Source organism: Nyctereutes procyonoides, unplaced genomic scaffold (assembly GCF_905146905.1).
Source record: "Nyctereutes procyonoides isolate TBG_1078 unplaced genomic scaffold, NYPRO_anot_genome, whole genome shotgun sequence".
NCBI classification, from domain to species: Eukaryota; Metazoa; Chordata; class Mammalia; order Carnivora; family Canidae; genus Nyctereutes; species Nyctereutes procyonoides.
In genome coordinates, this window is record NW_026575034.1 from 16,770,486 (window position 1) to 16,788,063 (window position 17,578).

The window sequence follows — 17,578 nt, forward strand, 5'->3', positions numbered from 1 at the left end:
GCAGCTAGAACGGTGGCTACACACAGTATATTTTATCGAATTAAATCACAAGCATAATGAACTTGCCCTATGTGGTAAGATCTGGATGTAGAGATAGTGGAAGGAACTCAGACTTGAGTTCTAAAAGGGTGTTTATCCTGACTGGTGAGCAGTGTCTCCTCAGGCAGGATACTTTGTTTCATTCCTCTGAGTTGATTTTATTTTTTTAAATAAGGCCAAGGGATGGATGCCTGGGTAGCTCAGCGGTTGAGCATCTGCCTTTGGCTCAGGGCGTGATCCTGGTCCTGGGAGCCTGCTTCTCCTTCTGTCTTTGCCTCTGTGTCGTTCATAAATTTTTTAAAGGGGGGTGCCAAGGGCATGAGAACTAAAGGTAATATGAATGCCAAGCAAGATAGCCTCACAGAAGTAGGCCTTTGATCTGTGTGAATTCCTACTTTACCTTCTCAGTAGCTTTTCTAATGTCTCAGAAGAGCTGCTTCCATCCTGAGCTTCCATTCAGGCACGTCCAACGAGCTGACCTATCAAAAGCAGTCAATAGTTACTTCTTTGCCTTCAGGCTTTAACATCTTTGAAGGCCCTCTTTTCTAGCCTGTCTTAGGCATAGTACTGTTCTCAACACTCCACTCTTAGAGCTCCAATTCCCATCAACAGTCTCTGAAGACCATCTATCGAGTCCACATCTTCCCAGATCATCAATTGACATCCAACCGGCTCTTGGACATTTTATCTGAATGTGCCGCAAGCACTTTAACCCCCAAATCAACGTCCTGGCCTGAATGCTTCCCCCATCTGAGCTCTCCTTCCCAACTGATCCCACGTTCCGTTCATCTTCCATAATCACCATCGAGGCCCCTTGACTTCAACCTCTTTCCCCATCTCCACTGCACGGCCCTGGTCCAGGCCCCACGGTGTCATGACTGAACTACTGTAATGGACTTCCAAACAGTCGCCCTCCCATTCATCTTGCTCTCCTTCCAGTCCATTCTCTACATCAGAGTGGTTATAAAACTCTGGTCCTTCTGCCTTTTAGGGACTCCAAGTTTACCTCAAGAAATTTTAAATTCCTTAATGCAGTTACCTGCTGTTTACCCCTTTATATATGTATTTTTTCTTTCTTGTGTCTTGACCTCTACATGCTGTTTCCTTTTCCTGGAACATTGCTCTCCTTGCTGTTCCCACCTCTTCATCTAGCTTGTTCTTACTTTGCCCTTCAAGAATTAGCATGGGTGTTCCACATATGGAAAGCTTGCCTTCCTCTGCCAAGATTGAGGAGTTGGTACCATTCAAGAGTTCGTAGTTGCAGAGATAAATGTACCCTGGACAAAGTAGAAAGGGAACTTACTGGAACTCCACTTAAGGGATGCAAAGGAAGCCCAGAGAACCAGGCTTAGAAACGAAGGGGGTAAGGGGAAAGCCTGGTAGCCTGCATCCCAGAACTCACCTGGCCAGAGCAGTGTTGTAAGCCCCATCAAACCCCAGAGCCTCCTGTGCCAGTATCTTCCTCTCCCAGTGACACCAGGTCTGGGTTCAGAGCCCCAGGCAGGAGCCCACAACTCACGGGCTTAGATCTCGAGTTCACCCTTCGCTGCCTTTTTTCATGTTAGCAGAGCATGGATCTGGCCCTTTGGGTCACTGCTGTGTCAGGCAGTCCTTGACTCCCACAAAGACTCCCAAGGTGGGAGGGAAGGAAGAACTCGGGAAGGGAGCGTGGGTAGACCGTCGCCACTGTCTGCTAGGAGGCCTCTACCCCACCTCCCCATCTAGCACCCCCTCTGCATTGTGACCGCCCACTTACTGCCTGCCCTCCCACTGTGCCGAGAAGAGCTCCCGGGTGCGGGTGTCTCTTGTCCATTCCTCGATTCCCAGGGCTTATTAGCACAATGCTGGACACATACCAAGTACCAATAAATAGATATGGAATGCGACGATGAATCCAGGTTTTGGAGAACCTGAATTTTCTATAATCGGGGCATGAGGAAGAAGGTGCGACTCTTGAGCCCAAAAAGGGTTGTGGGAGAAAAGTTCTGTCCGGCAGCAGCCATCGGCTCAAAGGGAAGCCAAGATGGGCTCTTACAAGTACATCCGGGAGCTCTGGAGGAAGAAGCACTCCACAGCCCACCCCTCGACCCCGCCTGATGAAGCCCACGACTGGGGTTCAAGGCCAAGCAAGTTTATGCCCTATATCAGATTTGTGTGTGTTGTGGTGGCCACAAACCTCCAGTTCCTAAGGGCACTATGACAGCAAGCTGGTCCGTCATGGTTGTTAACCACAAACCTCCAGTTCCTAAGGGCACTACGACAGCAAGCTGGTCCGTCATGGTTGTTAACCACAAACCTCCAGTTCCTAAGGGGCACTACGACAGCAAGCTGGTCCGTCATGGTTGTTAACCAGCTGGTTTGCCAGAAGCCTTCAGTCTGATGCGGAGGCGTGAGCTGGACGCCACTGTGCAGCTCTGAGCGTCTTGACTTCCCATCGGGCCGGTGAAGATTCCATATACAAGTTCTTTGAGATTATCTTCATTGATCCATTCCATAAAACTATCATCAGAAACCCTGACACCCGGTGGATCACCAAGCAGTCCACAAGCACAGGGAGATTCGAGGGCTGACATCCACGGCCGCAAGAGCCATGGCCTTGGAAAGGGTCCCAAGTTCCACCATCTATTGGTGGTTCTTGCCAAGCGGCGTGGAGAAGACACAACACTCTCCAGCTCCACCATTACTGCTGATGTAAGTAATATTTGCACAATTCTTACCTAATAAACAATGTAGGACAATTTTAAAAAAGTACAACTCTCAAAGAATGCAAACTACAAACTTGGGGTCAGCGTCCAGTAAGATTCCTGGGTAAGAGTCCAATCTTGAACTCAACCTCATTGACCTCTTGGCAACTCTGGGAAGTGGCCGTAGTTCACACCTACAGCATGATACCTCTTGTCCCTCTCTACACTAGGTCTTGCTTCCAATCCAGTTCCAAAGCACTCAGCTCCCCACATTAATTTATTCATTCGAACCTTCAAAGGTGAGCACCTCATCACTGCCAGCCCTGAGCGCTCGGGGCACAGCAGGACGAAGACACCAGCTCTCCCCGCGAGAGCCCTCTGTGCAGCGGGGACACGGGTGGGCCATGCAGCCAGGGGCAGGCGATGGGCCGCCTGAGCGCAGAGCGGGAATCGCGCTGGAGAAGCCGGGACTTCAGGGAAGAGTCACTCTCCTGAGGAGCATTGGAAGGGGGGCTCTCTGGACAGAGGCGTTGAACCCCCCCCGAGGCCGAGTCCACACCGCTTCTGAGCGAGGGACGTCTGCCCTCTTCTCCTGGAGGTGGCAGCGTAGAGCAGCTTCGGACACCGGCTCTGCCGCGGGGCCTGGAGGACAGGGACTTCCCAAGTTCCCTGGCCCCGCTGGATGGGGAGACCCCCTTCCAAGGGGTGTCCTCCAAGGAAACCCTGGGCTCTGGTCAGGGAGACGTCTGAGCAGAGAGCAGAGGGGAGCAGACACAGGCCCTGAAGCCACACACAATGCAGCAGTGGGACTGACAAGCCCTGAATCCCTGGGGGCCGCTCAGGTCTGCGTGGGACTCACTCAGAGCCTGGGCACCCCAGCTTCCCGAGGAATGAGTTCCAGGAGCTTAGGCCGCTGCTCTGCCTCTCTGGGCTTCACCTGCCTTATCCTTTGTTTGGCCACCTCCTCGGGTCGTTGCAAGGAGCCAGATGGGTAATGGAAAACGGTGTTCGACAGGTACGAGACTGCTCTACAGGTCCGTCCATCCCAACAATATTTAGGGAGTACCAACCACATGCTGGGCACTCTGCGGCGCTAGGGATGTGACGTGAACGAGGCCAAGGCTCTTAAGGGGCACACGTTCTGGCTGGTAGGAGAGAGAGAAGAAACAAGTGTATAGAGTCCATTAGGAAGTGCTATGTGGGGCATCTGGGTGGCTCAGACGGTTCAGTGTCTGCCTTCAGCTCAGGTCATGATCCCAGGGTCCTGGGGTCAAGGCCTGCATCAGGCTCTTCTCAGTGGGGAGCTTGCTTCTCCCTCTCCCTCTGCCTCTCACCCCCCCTCACCGCTGTGCTCTATCTCAAATAAATAAAATCTTTTTAAAAAATGCTATATGTAGAGAAATAAAACTAATAGGGAGTGATGTGAATGCTCGCTGAAATAGAGTATTCAGGAAGGTCTTATATGGAAGTGACCCTGCAGCAAAGATCTAAATAGTGAGGGACTGAATTATGCAGTTATCTGGAGGAAGAACTTTTCAGGCATGGGAGAAGCCAAGCCAAAGGCCCAGAGATGGGAACACACAGGGCATGCAAGGAACAATGAGGGAGCCAGTGCAGCTGAGCAGAGTAGGGGCCTGAGCCAGAGAGTGGCAAAGGAGCATGTGAACTAGCCAGACGCAGTGAGGACTGTGGCTTTTTTATTTTTAAAGGTTTTCTTTCTTTTTTTTTTTTTTAATAAATTAATTTTTATTGGTGTTCAGTTTACCAACATACAGAATAACACCCAGTGCTCATCCCGTCAAGTGTCCCCACCCAGTGCCCGTCACCCACTCACCCCCATCCCCCCGCCCTCCTCCCCCCCTCCACCACCCCTAGTTCGTTTCCCAGAGTTAGGAGTCTCTATGTTCTGTCTCCCTTTCTGATATTTCCCACACATTTCTTCTCCCTTCCCTTATATTCCCTTTCACTATTATTCATATTCCCCAAATGAATGAGAACATACACTGTTTGTCCTTCTCCAATTGACTCATTTCACTCAGCATAATACCCTCCAGTTCCATCCACGTTGAAGCAAATGGTGGGTATTTGTCGTTTCTAATGGCTGAGTAATATTCCATTGTATACATAAACCACATCTTCTTTATCCATTCATCTTTCGATGGACACCGAGGCTCCTCCCACAGTTTGGCTATTGTGGACATGGCTGCTAGAAACATCGGGGTGCAGGTGTCCCCGCGTTTCATTGCATCTGAATCTTTGGGGTAAATCCCTAGGTTTTGTTTCTTTATTCATGAGAGACACAGAAAGAGGCAGAGACCTGTGGAGAGGGAGAAGCAGGCTCCATGCGGGGAGCCCGATGTGGGACTCGATCCTGGGATCACGTCCTGAGCCAAAGGCAGACGCTCAACTGCTGACCCAACCCAGGCCGGCGGCTCTTATTCTAAATGGAGTGGACTGCCTTTGGAGGATCGCTATTATTATTTATTGATAATATTACTCATTCATTAGTATTACCCATGCTTTGCTATGGCATATTACTGTGATTATTCGAGCTACCATTGCTTTAGCATGTAGTATATGCAGTCGAGATTAGGTCTGTTAATCATCTCATTTAATCTTCCCAGCCTCTTTGAGGCAGGTACTTTATTATCTCCATTTCATTGATGAGGAAACTGAGTCTCAAAAAAGTGAAGCAGCTTGCTTAAAGTCTTTCATTTCTTCAAGTAGTGATGAGCCCCTTCTGTGTCCTTTTTTGATGTGCTAGGACACAGTGTTGTCGTGGGGTCATCACTCAAACCCTGTACTGCATTTCAGGAGCCAGCACTCATCACTGCTGAGCCCGATGAGGGGAAAAGAAGGAAAGGAAGGAAAGGAAGAGATTTTCCCAGAGGCAATGAGCTCCTCCTTCCTGGGAGTGGGCAACCAGACCTGGGCGAGCACCTGAAGAGCAGGTGCCTTCGAAGGTTGTGCCACAGCACCTGAGGTGAGGAACAGACAGCCTCCAGATCCCCCTGTTATGGGTTGAGTTGTGCCCCAGCCAAAAGATAGGTTGGAGTCTTCACTCCAGGTACCTGTGAACGTAACCTTACTTGGAAATCAGGTCTTTGATCAGATGTAATCAAGTTGAGGTCTTTAGGGTGGAGCCTAGTCCAATATGATGGTGTCCTTATATGAAAAGAGACACATATAGACACAGAGGGAGACTGTCACATGATGACAGAGGTGGAGATTGGACTGATGTCTCTACCAGTCAAGAGATGCCAAGGACTGCCCGCAACAGCGGAAGCTAAGAGAACAGCATGGAACACGTTCTCCCCTACAGCCCTCAGGTGTCCTACCAACATCTTGATTTCAGACTTCTGGCCTCCAGAATGATGAGAGAGTACACTTCTGTCATTTTAAGGCACTCAATTTCAGGCCTAGGAAATGAATACACCTGCACTGCTATACCAGCACCCCCATCGCTGCAGCCACAATGCCTACCAGGCACCCCCTACTGGTCCCCTCCCCTAAACCTACTTCACTGCTCAGCTGGGTGCAAAAGGGAAGGGAAGCACTTGGATGAACAAATGAATGAATAGTGGAGCTTTATTTAGTTCTGAGAAAAATCAACTCTGAAGAAAATTACCACACTGGTAATGCATTTGAGCATTGAAAACTTAGAACATCAAGAAGAGTGAAAAGATACAGTTAGTCATATCAAAGATTTTCTCAATTTGGGGCAAGGTGACCGTGCTAAGCATGTTGGTGGCAGTTCCAGATTTTGTGGGGCCTGCCTGCCCTTTAAATCATTTGAGAGACCCTTTTAAGAAAAATAATACAAAGTTACAAATAAAATAATGTACAGGGCCCGAGGAGGTGAGGAGGTGCGGGGGGTGCGGGCACCTAAAGCATAAGCTTCTTCAACCTCATGGAAAATCCACCTCTGCATGGAAAAAAAAATCCAGAAACCACCAAAGAAAGCGTTGATGGATTTGTCTAATTAACCTGTTTGTCCCAGAATTAACAAAGGACAAACTAAGAAAATATTTGCCATACTCACAATAAAGGGTTAACCAGAAAAAGCTCTTAGAAATCAGTAAGAAGGGGCACCTGGGTGGCTCAGTGGTTGAGCGGCTGCCTTCAACTCAGGGCGTGATCCCAGGGTCCTAGGATCGAGTCCCGCATCAGACTCCCCGGAAGGAGCCTGCATCTCCCTCTGCCTATGTCTCTGCCTCTCTCTGTGTCTTTCATGAATTAATAAATAAAATATTTTTTAAAAAATCAGTAAGAAAAAGGCTAGCTTTGGGGGGCCCCAACTATGTGCCTGGCCCACAGCATACATTATTGCATTGGATTCTCCCAGAGTGGTCCTGGGACGCAAATATTGTCCTCCCAATTTAATCAGTAGGAAATCAGGGATAAGGGACACAAAGCCACTATCCAAATGAAGCCGCTGTCCAAAGTCGCATAGTTTGCTGTTGGAAGAACAATCTGATGCTCATATGTTTTCCATCAGACATGGTCAGAATTGGAGCTGATTTTCAAAGCTGGAGAAAATAGAACATGGCAGCCCTGCAGGTTTTCATCTCAAATTAGCCCCAAGAACGGGCCTGGCCTGACATTTTAGTGCTGACAGTTTGTTTCCAATGACACAAAACCTTCTCAGTTATTTTTTTTGCGCATAAGGATGTACTGGTTGGGAATGACACACGAACCTGAAATGGTCCAATCAATGTTAGTTTGTGACATGTGTGGAGACCCGCCCCCCCCCCCCCCCCACGCAGTGGGCTCGGTGAAGAAAACAAAACAAAACCAAAAAAAGCACAGAGAAACTTAACACAGATTTAATCTTTATTCCTAGGGATGTGATCACACAATCTAAAGAGTTAGCGAAAATTATAAATAAACATTTTAAGGAGCACTTAAAATTTTTTTTAGGGCAGCCCGGGTGGCTCAGTGGTTGGGCGCCTGCCTTTGGCCCAGGGCCTGATCCTGGAGACCAGGGATCGAGTCCCACGTCGGGCCCCCTGCATGGAGCCTGCTCCTCTCTCTACCTAGGTCTCTGCCTCTCTCTGTCTCTCATGAATAAATAAATAATATTTTTTAAGAATGAAAAAAATTATTAATTTAAAGATTTATTTTATATTTGAGACAGAGAGAGCGAGCAAGAGATCATGAGAAAGCACAAGCAGAGTGGGGAGGGAGAATCAGGTTCCGCACTGATCAGGGAGTTGGATCCCAGGTGCCCCAAGGATTATTTTAAAAATCAGTCCACTATGGGGGCACCTCGGAGGCTCGGGCTGTTAACCGTCTGCCTTAGGCTCAGGTTGTGATCTCGGGGCCAGGGTCCTGGGATGGAGCCCCACGTGGGCTCCCTACTCAGTGGGGAGCCTGCTTCTCCCTCTCCCTGCTCCCCGTTCATGTTCTCTCACTCTCTCAAATCAATAAATAAAATCTTAAAAAATAAATAAAAATCAGTACGTGAAATGGAGGTGGACAATGCACATCTACCAAATGGAAAGGCCAAAAATCTTAATGTGATGGGAGTGAACACATGGGGTACATTTCCAGCCAAAAATAGACAGATTCTCAGGCCCAGATCACAAACTGCCATGGAATGGAAGGCTACGTTCTATTAAAAACCACATTAGAGGGTTTTGGAACATGGCTAGAGACAATGAGTAAAATTATTTTATGAAGTGTGAATGGAGAAAAGCATTAGTTCTTTTTTAAAAAAAAATTTATTTATTTGATATAGAGAGATTGAGAGAGAGAGAGCACAAGCAGGGGGAATAGCAGAGGGAAAGAAGCAGACTTTCCACCAAGCAGGGAGCGCGATCCCAGGACCCAGGGATCATGACCTGATGCTCAACCGACTGAGCTACCCAGGTGCCCCAAGCACTAGTTCTTAGCCAATGTTTTGTTTTATATGCGGTTTTAAATATACGTTTGTAATAAATAAATTAAATATTATTAACAGACACTGAACTATTTTGCCTGTATCCCAAAAGTCTATGAACTTAAGTTAATTTAAAAAAACCTTTGGAGCAAGGGTGCTGGGGTGGTGCAGCTGGTTAAGTGTCCGACTCTTGGGTTTGACTCAGGTCGTGATCTCAGGGTTGTGACATCGAGCCCCGCATCGGGCTCCCTGCTCAGTGGGGACTGTTTCTCTCCTTCTCCCTCTCCCTCTGCTCCCCCACCCACCTGCTTACACTCTCTCTCTCAAATAAATAAATAAATAAAATCTTTAAAAAAAAAACACAAAAACGTTTTGAGCGGTGAGAGAACACGTGGGAATGGAGTGAGCGACCCTGTAATTCAAGCCACCTTATATCTGGGTGTACACGGCATTTGGGACTCAAAACACAATTACTGCTTCATCTTTGGAAATGCTGAGCAGGGAGTCCTGTTTCCAGTGCAACGTGGCCACTGCGCTGCTTATCCACATCGATGTAAAAAAGCACCCTCAGTAACGAGACGTGCCGTGGAGACAAGGGCACAACCACACCCTCCCTGCCCAGGGCCACAAGGCAACAGGCCCTGGGGAAGAGGCGCCCCATTCTCCGGGTCCGGGAGGGACAGCGTCCCTGTAGCTCTTGTGCCCCCCAGCCCCCTCCCTCCAAGGATGCCTGCGTGACCCAAGCTGCCGGAGACCGCACCCCTGGCTCTCTGCAGCCTACCCTGGGCGCCTTGCCCCCATCACGTCTCACCCCCACCCCAGCCCACTAGAAGCCCGAGGGTCCCGGCTCCCACTCTCACCCCTAAACCTCTCTGAATACCTGCTGGTCTGTCCCAACTCCCCAGCCCTTCTCCCTCACACCCTTCCTTCAGACCCTCGGGGTCCCATCGTCTATCGCCACCAAATGTCCCCACATCCTCGATCTCTCTCTGAACATTACTGTCCTCTTCTTGCTTTGAAGGAAACCTGACTGCTCCTTGAGCCCATCACCTCCCTGCTGTCTTTCCCCTCATGCCAGTGGCCTTGGGTGAGCCACTGGACACCTTGCTTCCCACCAGCACTTTCCAACCACTTTTGTCCTCTTTTCTTCCGAGGACCCAGACCCTTAGAAGTTTACAACATCCGACTTTACCACTCCCAGGTATGCCGCTCTCCTGCTCTTCAAAATAACGGTTTCGTGTCTTCTATTTCCCTAAGGCTTCTCTGACTCTTCCCTTCCCCTCCCTGTGTCTCCACATCACAGCCCCTGCTGGGCCTCAGTCCCAGTGAACACACTGCGGGTGTTCCCTCAGCAAGGGTACCCTTGTCGTGACGTACAACTTCGCCATCATCTGGGAGCTTGTTGGAATTGCAAAATATTTGGTCTCACTCCAGACCCACCGGATCAGAATCTCCAGGTGCTTTGCAAGCCTGTTAAAATATGAGAAGCCCTGATACACGACCTAATGCAGGCTCCCTTGCTCACCACCAAGGATTGTATCGCGTCCCCCGTTGTGGTGGCCTGGGACTCAGCTTCTACTTCGCTGAAAAGCAATTTTATCCCCGCGTGACTCCCTACCTTCCAAAAGCCCAGCCTGGACACATGACTCCTCTCCTTTTACTAGGGATGGAGTTCCAGTTCTTTCCAAAGGTCAAACCCTTTCTCCGTTCTCAGCTCCCATTCCCTGGGGCCAAATAACTGTAAAGCACTTGCTGTCCCCATGACAGGGCACAAATGTCAGGGCCAGTGGCCACAGCACAGATGTCATTGGGAGTCAAGGGGAGTCCATGCCAGTTCATGTGACAACTGAGAGCCTCTAGTCTGCCCCAAATAGAGGTTTGGGACAAGATCAGCTGTTTGCGATGTGAGATTCCAGCAGGAAGAGTTCCTGAGTCTTCCTGGAGGATCAGAGGGGTGAAAACCTGAACTCTGTGACTTCTGTGGGCCATGCAGAGGAAGGGTGCCCGCGATTCTGAGGCCAAAGTGTTGAGGGTAGACGGAGAAGAGGCCTGCAAGTGCTGCAGGGAGCCTACCCCAGCACTCAACGCTTACTTCATTGCCCAAGGTCAAGGATTGTGATGATGCTCCCTTGCCACACGTCCTTGGTCCAAGAGAGCGCCTTCACTTCGCTTCCGCCGCCACCTCAAGTTGGGAGTAGCAGGAGGAGAGGGAGGGAGGAATGAGGCTACACACAAGCGGGCCAGGACAGTCCAGCAGCGGGTGAGGGCAGGAAATGAAGTCTCCGCTTCTCTCCAGCTAAGGAACTTGCAGCAGTAGCCCCCATTGGAGAAATCAAAGCAGCATTGTCCCAAAGAACCAAACAGCCCAGGAGAGAACAACGGTGTTGGCGCCGATGCCTCTCACGGAGAAGATGTTATCGGAGACGCTTCACCTACTTAGATAAACCCAGCCCGTCTAGAGACCCAGCACTAGACACCAACTCACAGCTTCCTTTATTAGGACCAGGCTCAAGGGAAGTGATCTTGGGCCGCCCGGGTGGCTCAGCGGTTTAGCGCCGCCCGCAGCCCAGGGCGTGATCCTGGAGACCCTGGATCGAGTCCCACGTCGGGCTCTTTGCGTGGAGCCTGCTTCTCCCTCTGCCTGTGTCTCTGCATCCCTCTGTCTCTGTGTCTCTATGAATAAATAAATAAAATCTTTTTTTTTTTTTAATTCTTTTTTTTTCTTTTTGTTGATTTAAATTATTTATTTATTTATTTATTTACGATAGTCATACAGAGAGAGAGAGAGAGGCAGAGACACAGATAGAGGGAGAAGCAGGCTCCATGCACCGGGAGCCCGACGTGGGATTCGATCCCGGGTCTCCAGGATCGCGCCCTGGGCCAAAGGCAGGCGCCAAACCGCTGCGCCACCCAGGGATCCCAATAAATAAAATCTTTAAAAAAAAAAAGAGTAGTGATCTTTCAGTAGCTTGACGAACACTCAGTACCTTCACTCTTACAAAAGCTGAGAACAGTATCTGTTGAGCAGCAAGAAGGATTTCTAAGGAACCATCACTTTAACAACGTACAGACGCCCAGAGACGTGGGCAGCGCGCCTGCGAGGGGGCCCCGGGCTGCACCCACAGGCCCAATGTAAACACGATGCCAACAAGATGATTTTGCTGAAACTCTTGTAGGGGAGAAGTAAAGGAGCTACAGAGACCCCGAGCAGAGCCCAGTCCTTTCCCCCAACATCCATTTCTAGATTCAATGTTAAGAACAAAATAGAGGGGCGCCTGGTGGCTCAGTCAGCTAAGCGTCTGCCTTCAGCTCGGGTCATGATCCCAGGGTCCTGGGATAGAGCCCCGCTTAGGCTCCCTGCTCAGTGGGGAGTCTGCTTCTCCCTATCCTCCCACCTCTCCCTCTACCCCCACTCCTCCCTCCCCCACACCCCACTTGTGCTCTCTCTCTCTCTCAAATAAATAAAATCTTTAAAAAAAGAAAGGAGGAACAAAATATAAAGCCTTATGTTTGGCTCTTGGAAAATAGATGAAAGAAAACAGAATTCCTGTCCTCAGGTTCACTCACTAGTGGGGACATATGAAGAGATTACTTCAATCAATATAGTCTGAGGTCAGGGGATCCCTGGGTGGCTCAGCGGATTAGCGCCTGCCTTAGGCCCAGGGCATGATCCTGAGGTCCCAGGATCGGGTCCCGCATCGGGCTCCCTGCATGGAGACTGCTTGTATCTCTGCCTATCTCTCTCTCTCTGTGTCTCTCATGAATAAATAAATAAAATCTTTAAAAATATATATATATATATATATAGTCTGAGGTCATTCAGGGCAAAAGTGAGGAGGCTGTTTGACCTCACTTACTATAGGAGCAAATGACAATAACGAGTATTTGAAATATGGACCTTGGATCATCAAAAAGGAGGTAAAATTCCTCTCTTAGAAGTATCATATGTGGGATGGAGAGCAGCTGAGAAGGGGTACACAGGCAGCCACTGGTAGGGGCAGAGGTATTTGTACTACGGTCATATCTACTACATTACACCTTCTTCTGTATGTGCGATAAAATGAGTGAATGAAGCTTGGGTTTTTGACAATACGGTCTCCTGATTGAACTGTCCCTTCCTCCTCCCACCCCCAGATGTCCAGCACAGGACACAATAATCTTTATTATTAAATCCATTTGAAATATCGTTTATTCGATAAAAATTCGTTTATCACTGAAAGCATCCTAACTGCAAAGGAATATAGAATTCAGCATTTTCCTAACTTATTTGGCTATAGAATTCTTCTTTAAGGAGTCTCTCTTGGGACTAGTGTTGCAGGGAAAACTTGCTGGGGAACACACTGGATTAGAGATTTGTGAGCCAGGACCCACAAGAAGGTGAATTCACGAATTTAGTGACTTCTGGATAAGACACCTCAAAATCCAGCCCCAATGTCTTGAACTCATTAAGTGTTCTCTTCACTACTTAGCTGTGGACCACATGAACAAGCACAAATTTGCCCTTCGAGTGCTGCGGTAGTGGTGATCTAGAATAGATGAGCCAGGTCAAGGAAAATGCCTAAAAGTCGAGATATTTTCTACAACTCAATGTGTTCAGAATGACAAATGTTACAAAACACATTTTGGCTGTAGTAAACAGAACAAAGAAAAGCAAAAATCAAGAATGAATATATATATATATATATATATTTCATAGGCAAAAAAATAAAATCTATCTGTATCTATGGAAAAATTAGGCTTGAAATAGCAGGCATGGTTTCCAATTTCTTGGAACAGAAAGACCTGAAGTTACTCAGGCAGTTGTGGTAGACAGGACAGTCTGGACAGAAGTCTCTGCAATGACCCCGGAGTGTTTAACTTAAAAGGATCTCAAACAACCTTACTTTATAGATAGGGATACTGAGGCCGAAAAGGGAAGTGCTTCGTCACACCAGTGTGTCAGAGCCGGGCTAGAAGCCAGGGCCTGATGCCACGTGAGGCCCTGATGACAGGCTGCAGTCTCCTGATTTGTTCCTCCCAAGTCAGTGGATGGACCGATGAACTTGATTTGCCTGTAGCATCTACCCTCCCCTGGGCTCCTGAGGATGCAGGGCAAGCATTACAATGGACATGTGCAACACTAATAACTCCCAAAGACCAAAGCATCAGAAACTACCTTTAGGGAAAAAAACCACACTGGGTTGTGCTCCAAGTTCTTTTTCTTTCTTTTTTTTTTAAGATTACTTATTCATTTATTAGAGAGAGAGCACACAAGCAGGGGCGGCAGCAGAGGGAGAGGGAGAAGCAGGCTCCCCACTGAGCAGGGAGCCTGGTGTGGGGCTCAATCCCAGGACCCTGGGACCATGACCTACCTGAGCTGGAGGCAGATGTTTAACCGACTGAGCCACCCAGGCGTCCCTGTGCTCCAAATTCTGGTTTTAGAAGCAGATACTAGTCTCCTTTAAAAGGTCTATCTTGACTCTATTGGGTACTTACTCTCCCAGGGAAGAAATTGTTTGTCAGTGGAATCGGAACAAGGGAAACTTAGAAAGCTCCAGGAAAGTCAACATTTCCTGGAGATTAAAAATATTTTTCTCCAGGGGCGCCTGGGTGGCTCAGTTGGTTAAGTGTCCAACTCCTGATTTCAGCTCAGGTCATGATCTCAGGGTCCTGGACTCAAGCCCTGCATCAGGCTCCACCCTCAGCTCCCCTCTCCCTCCGCCTCTCCCCCTGCTCGTGCTCCTCTCTCTCTCTCTCTCTCTCTCTCTCTCAAATAAATAAATAAAACCTGTACAAAAATATTTTTCTGCAGAGGAATTGGGCAGAAGCAAGAATTTCTTTCAAGAATGATCGATGAAAGTGTAACCGACCTAGTCCCTACTCCGTCTAAACATCAGACAAGGATCACTGAGCTCGGCAAACAGGGCCAGACAGTCGGCCCGGTTCCGTCCCGGGAGGAGGACTGTGCGGCGAGTCCATCACAGGCTCATCACGGAGCCGCCGTCCGAATCCTACGGCAGGTAGGTGCAGCCTTTCGCTGCAAGGCAGGGATCGCCTGCCTAGGAAAACAGGCTTTAAAACGAGCAATTTCGGTAGAGGAAAGTGGGTTTTCTTGCCCAGATCGAAACAAAATTTTATTTATTTATTTATTTATTTATTTATTTATTTATTTATTTATTTATTTATTTTTAAGATTTTATTTATTTATTCACAAGAGTCACACACACACACACACAGAGAGAGAGAGAGAGAGAGAGAGAGAGAGAGAGAGAGAGAGGCAGAGACACAGGCAGAGGGAGAAGCAGGCTCCATGTGGGGGCCCCGACGTGGGACTCGATCCCGGGCCTCCAGGATGTGGCCGAGGGCAGGCGCTAAATCGCTGGGCCACCCGGGCTTCCCAGGAGTCTGACTCTTGATTTCACCTGGGGTTATGGTCTCAGGGTCATGAGATCAAGCCCCCCGTTGGGGGACCCGCAGTGAGCACTGGGCAGGGAGCCTGCCTGAGATTCTCTCTCTCCCCCTCCCACCACGTGCTCTCTCTAAAATAAATCTTTTATAAAAAAAAAAAACAAAAACCCAGAAAAGAAAAACCTTACGATGTAAAGTGGTTTGTTTTACAGAAGGGAGAGCAGCCTGACTAGGAAGTAATTTGCTCAGGGTCACCTGGCGTGTCAGCGTCACAAGGTGAGATTCCCTCGGGGACACCTGGGTTCCCGTGTCCCCGCTCAAAACCAACCACTCGGTGGTCCTCTCCTGCTGACACCCACCCCACTAAGTGGGGGGCTGGGGCTCCCATTCAAGATGATGACATGGCAGGGTCTTGAACCCACCTGCTCTCTTGGGCCCGAGGAATCTACGGTTACCCATGGAACCATTTCTAGGGGGAAAAAGACCCAAACCAGCAGAACGACTCCTTCACATCCAGAAAAAAATCACATTAAAACGGGTAGGAAAGGCCGAGAAAGCACCTCACCGTTAATCCCTCCCCCACCCCTTCCCCACCCGGTCACCCCCAAGTCCCTCACCTCCACCCCTCACCTCCACCCCTCGACAGCAGCCCACAGTTGGGAGGGAACTCAGAAACCCAGAGCTTCTGCCTGAGGACTTGGTGCCCGATATTGGGCACCCTAACTTTGAAACTCGCTCCTGAAAGGCAAGCCCCCCAGACAGCTGGTTCTGGGGGGCTCAAGGCTCAAGCGCAGAAGATGCCTGGGGCTTGGCACACTGAGAACTGGCTCCTGGGCCCCCTCCCCGGCCCCCCCCCCCCCCCCCCGCCTCCGTGCAGCAGCAGGTTGGAAAAGTGCTCAGTCGTTCTGTGAAAGAAGCTCATTGCTCAACTTAAAGGGTGGAATGGGGCTGGGGGGGCTTGGGGGTGGGTGCAGGGGGGCAGGGGGGCTCGGGGGTGGGTGCAGGGGGGTCAGGGTGGCAGGGGGGCTTGGAGGATGGGGGCAGGGGGGCAGGGGGATAGGGGGGCCGGGAGGCAGGGGCCTGCTGGGACACTCTCTGGCCGGACCCTGGCAGGTGCCTTCTGCATTCCCCCGGGGCGTCTTTGGGCACCATCTCCACATCGCCCCCTCTGCTGTGCTCCCCAGAGAGGACCTTCTACACACACCTGGTTCCCTGGGTTTTATGGTGACCCCGTTTTTTGTGCCTGTAGCCCAGGGGACGTAGCACTGGGCGCCAGGGGCCTTGCGGTCCTGGGTCCGGCCGGGCTGTGAGCTTCAGAGACTTCCGGCCACTGCGGAGACAGCACACTGAGAAAACCCTCTTTCTGTGAAAGAGGCGGGTTTGCTGGTTCAGGCCCTCGGCCTGGCCACTCACTGGGGGCCAACGGAGCTGCATCAGGCAGGGAGGCCGTGGAAGCCATCTCTGCCCTGCGCCTGGCTCCAGCTGCCTGGCATCTTATTTTTTTTTTTTTAAAGATTTTATTCATGAGGGACAGAGAGAGGGAGGGAGGGAGGCAGAGACCCAGGCAGAGGGCGAAGCAGGCTCCACGCAAGGGAGCCCGACATGGGACTCGATCCCCAGACCCCGGGATCAACACCCTGAGCCAGAGGCAGATGCTCAACCACTCAACCACTGAGGCGTCCCTAGTAGTTCTATTTTTATTTTTTTATTTTTTTGAGGAACTTCCATACTGTTTTCCATTTTTGTCATTATGTGCGGTGATGGTTGTTAACTAGAAATGTGATTATTTTGCAATATATACAAATATCAAACCATTATGTTGTACATTTGAAAGAAATAAAAAAAATGTTGTCAATTATACTTTTAAAAAAAAAGGGAAGGAAAGAAATTGAAGGCTGATCCTAGCACACGGCCTCCAGGACCATGAGTTCCTGAGGGCAGCGCGTGGCAGCAGAGCAAAGGCTACTTTTGTCGGAAGGGCTTTCCCCTTCCTCAGGGGGCATTTCCCAATTCTTGGTCATTTCTGTCATCTCCAGGCTCCAAACTGTGGCTAGAGGGGAGTCAAGCCAGAAGAAACCTCGCAGTGGCTTCTGACGTGGGACCCATGGCCAGGGGAGAACACTGCTGCTCTGCTAACCTGAGGCACACCTGGAGGAAATGCCCATTTTGAGGTGGCACTGACCAAAATTACAAATCAGGACATGGACTACACACCTTTGCAGCCAAAACCTGAAGCAGGGAAGCAGCATGATGCTCGATCCCTCCTTCATAAATAGCTGCCCAAAGGACCTTCTACCAACATACTGTAGTTACTGCTTGATGTTGAGTCATCTGTTGGGAAATGTCCTTTAACTTAGATTTTTATCACTTGGGGATTAAGTAGATCACCTCAAGTTATACGTGACATAATGGAAAGAGCAGAGGCCTGGATTCTAGTTCGAATCTCCCCTTTCACTAGCTGTGTTAACTTCTGAATCTCAGGCTCTTTGTCCTTCAAAGGCAGAGATTCATGTTGCCTCTTACATTCTAGTTCTGAGTTGCACACACGCCTCCCACAGCCTCAGACGCCCTCCCCTGACTCTCTACT

General features: G+C 49.6%; 1 pseudogene; it reads left to right on the forward strand.

The window, feature by feature from the left end:
• The first annotated feature begins 2,062 nt into the window (after positions 1–2,062).
• On the forward strand, positions 2,063–2,729 carry LOC129504811 (60S ribosomal protein L15-like; annotated as a pseudogene).
• The last annotated feature ends 14,849 nt before the right edge of the window (positions 2,730–17,578 follow it).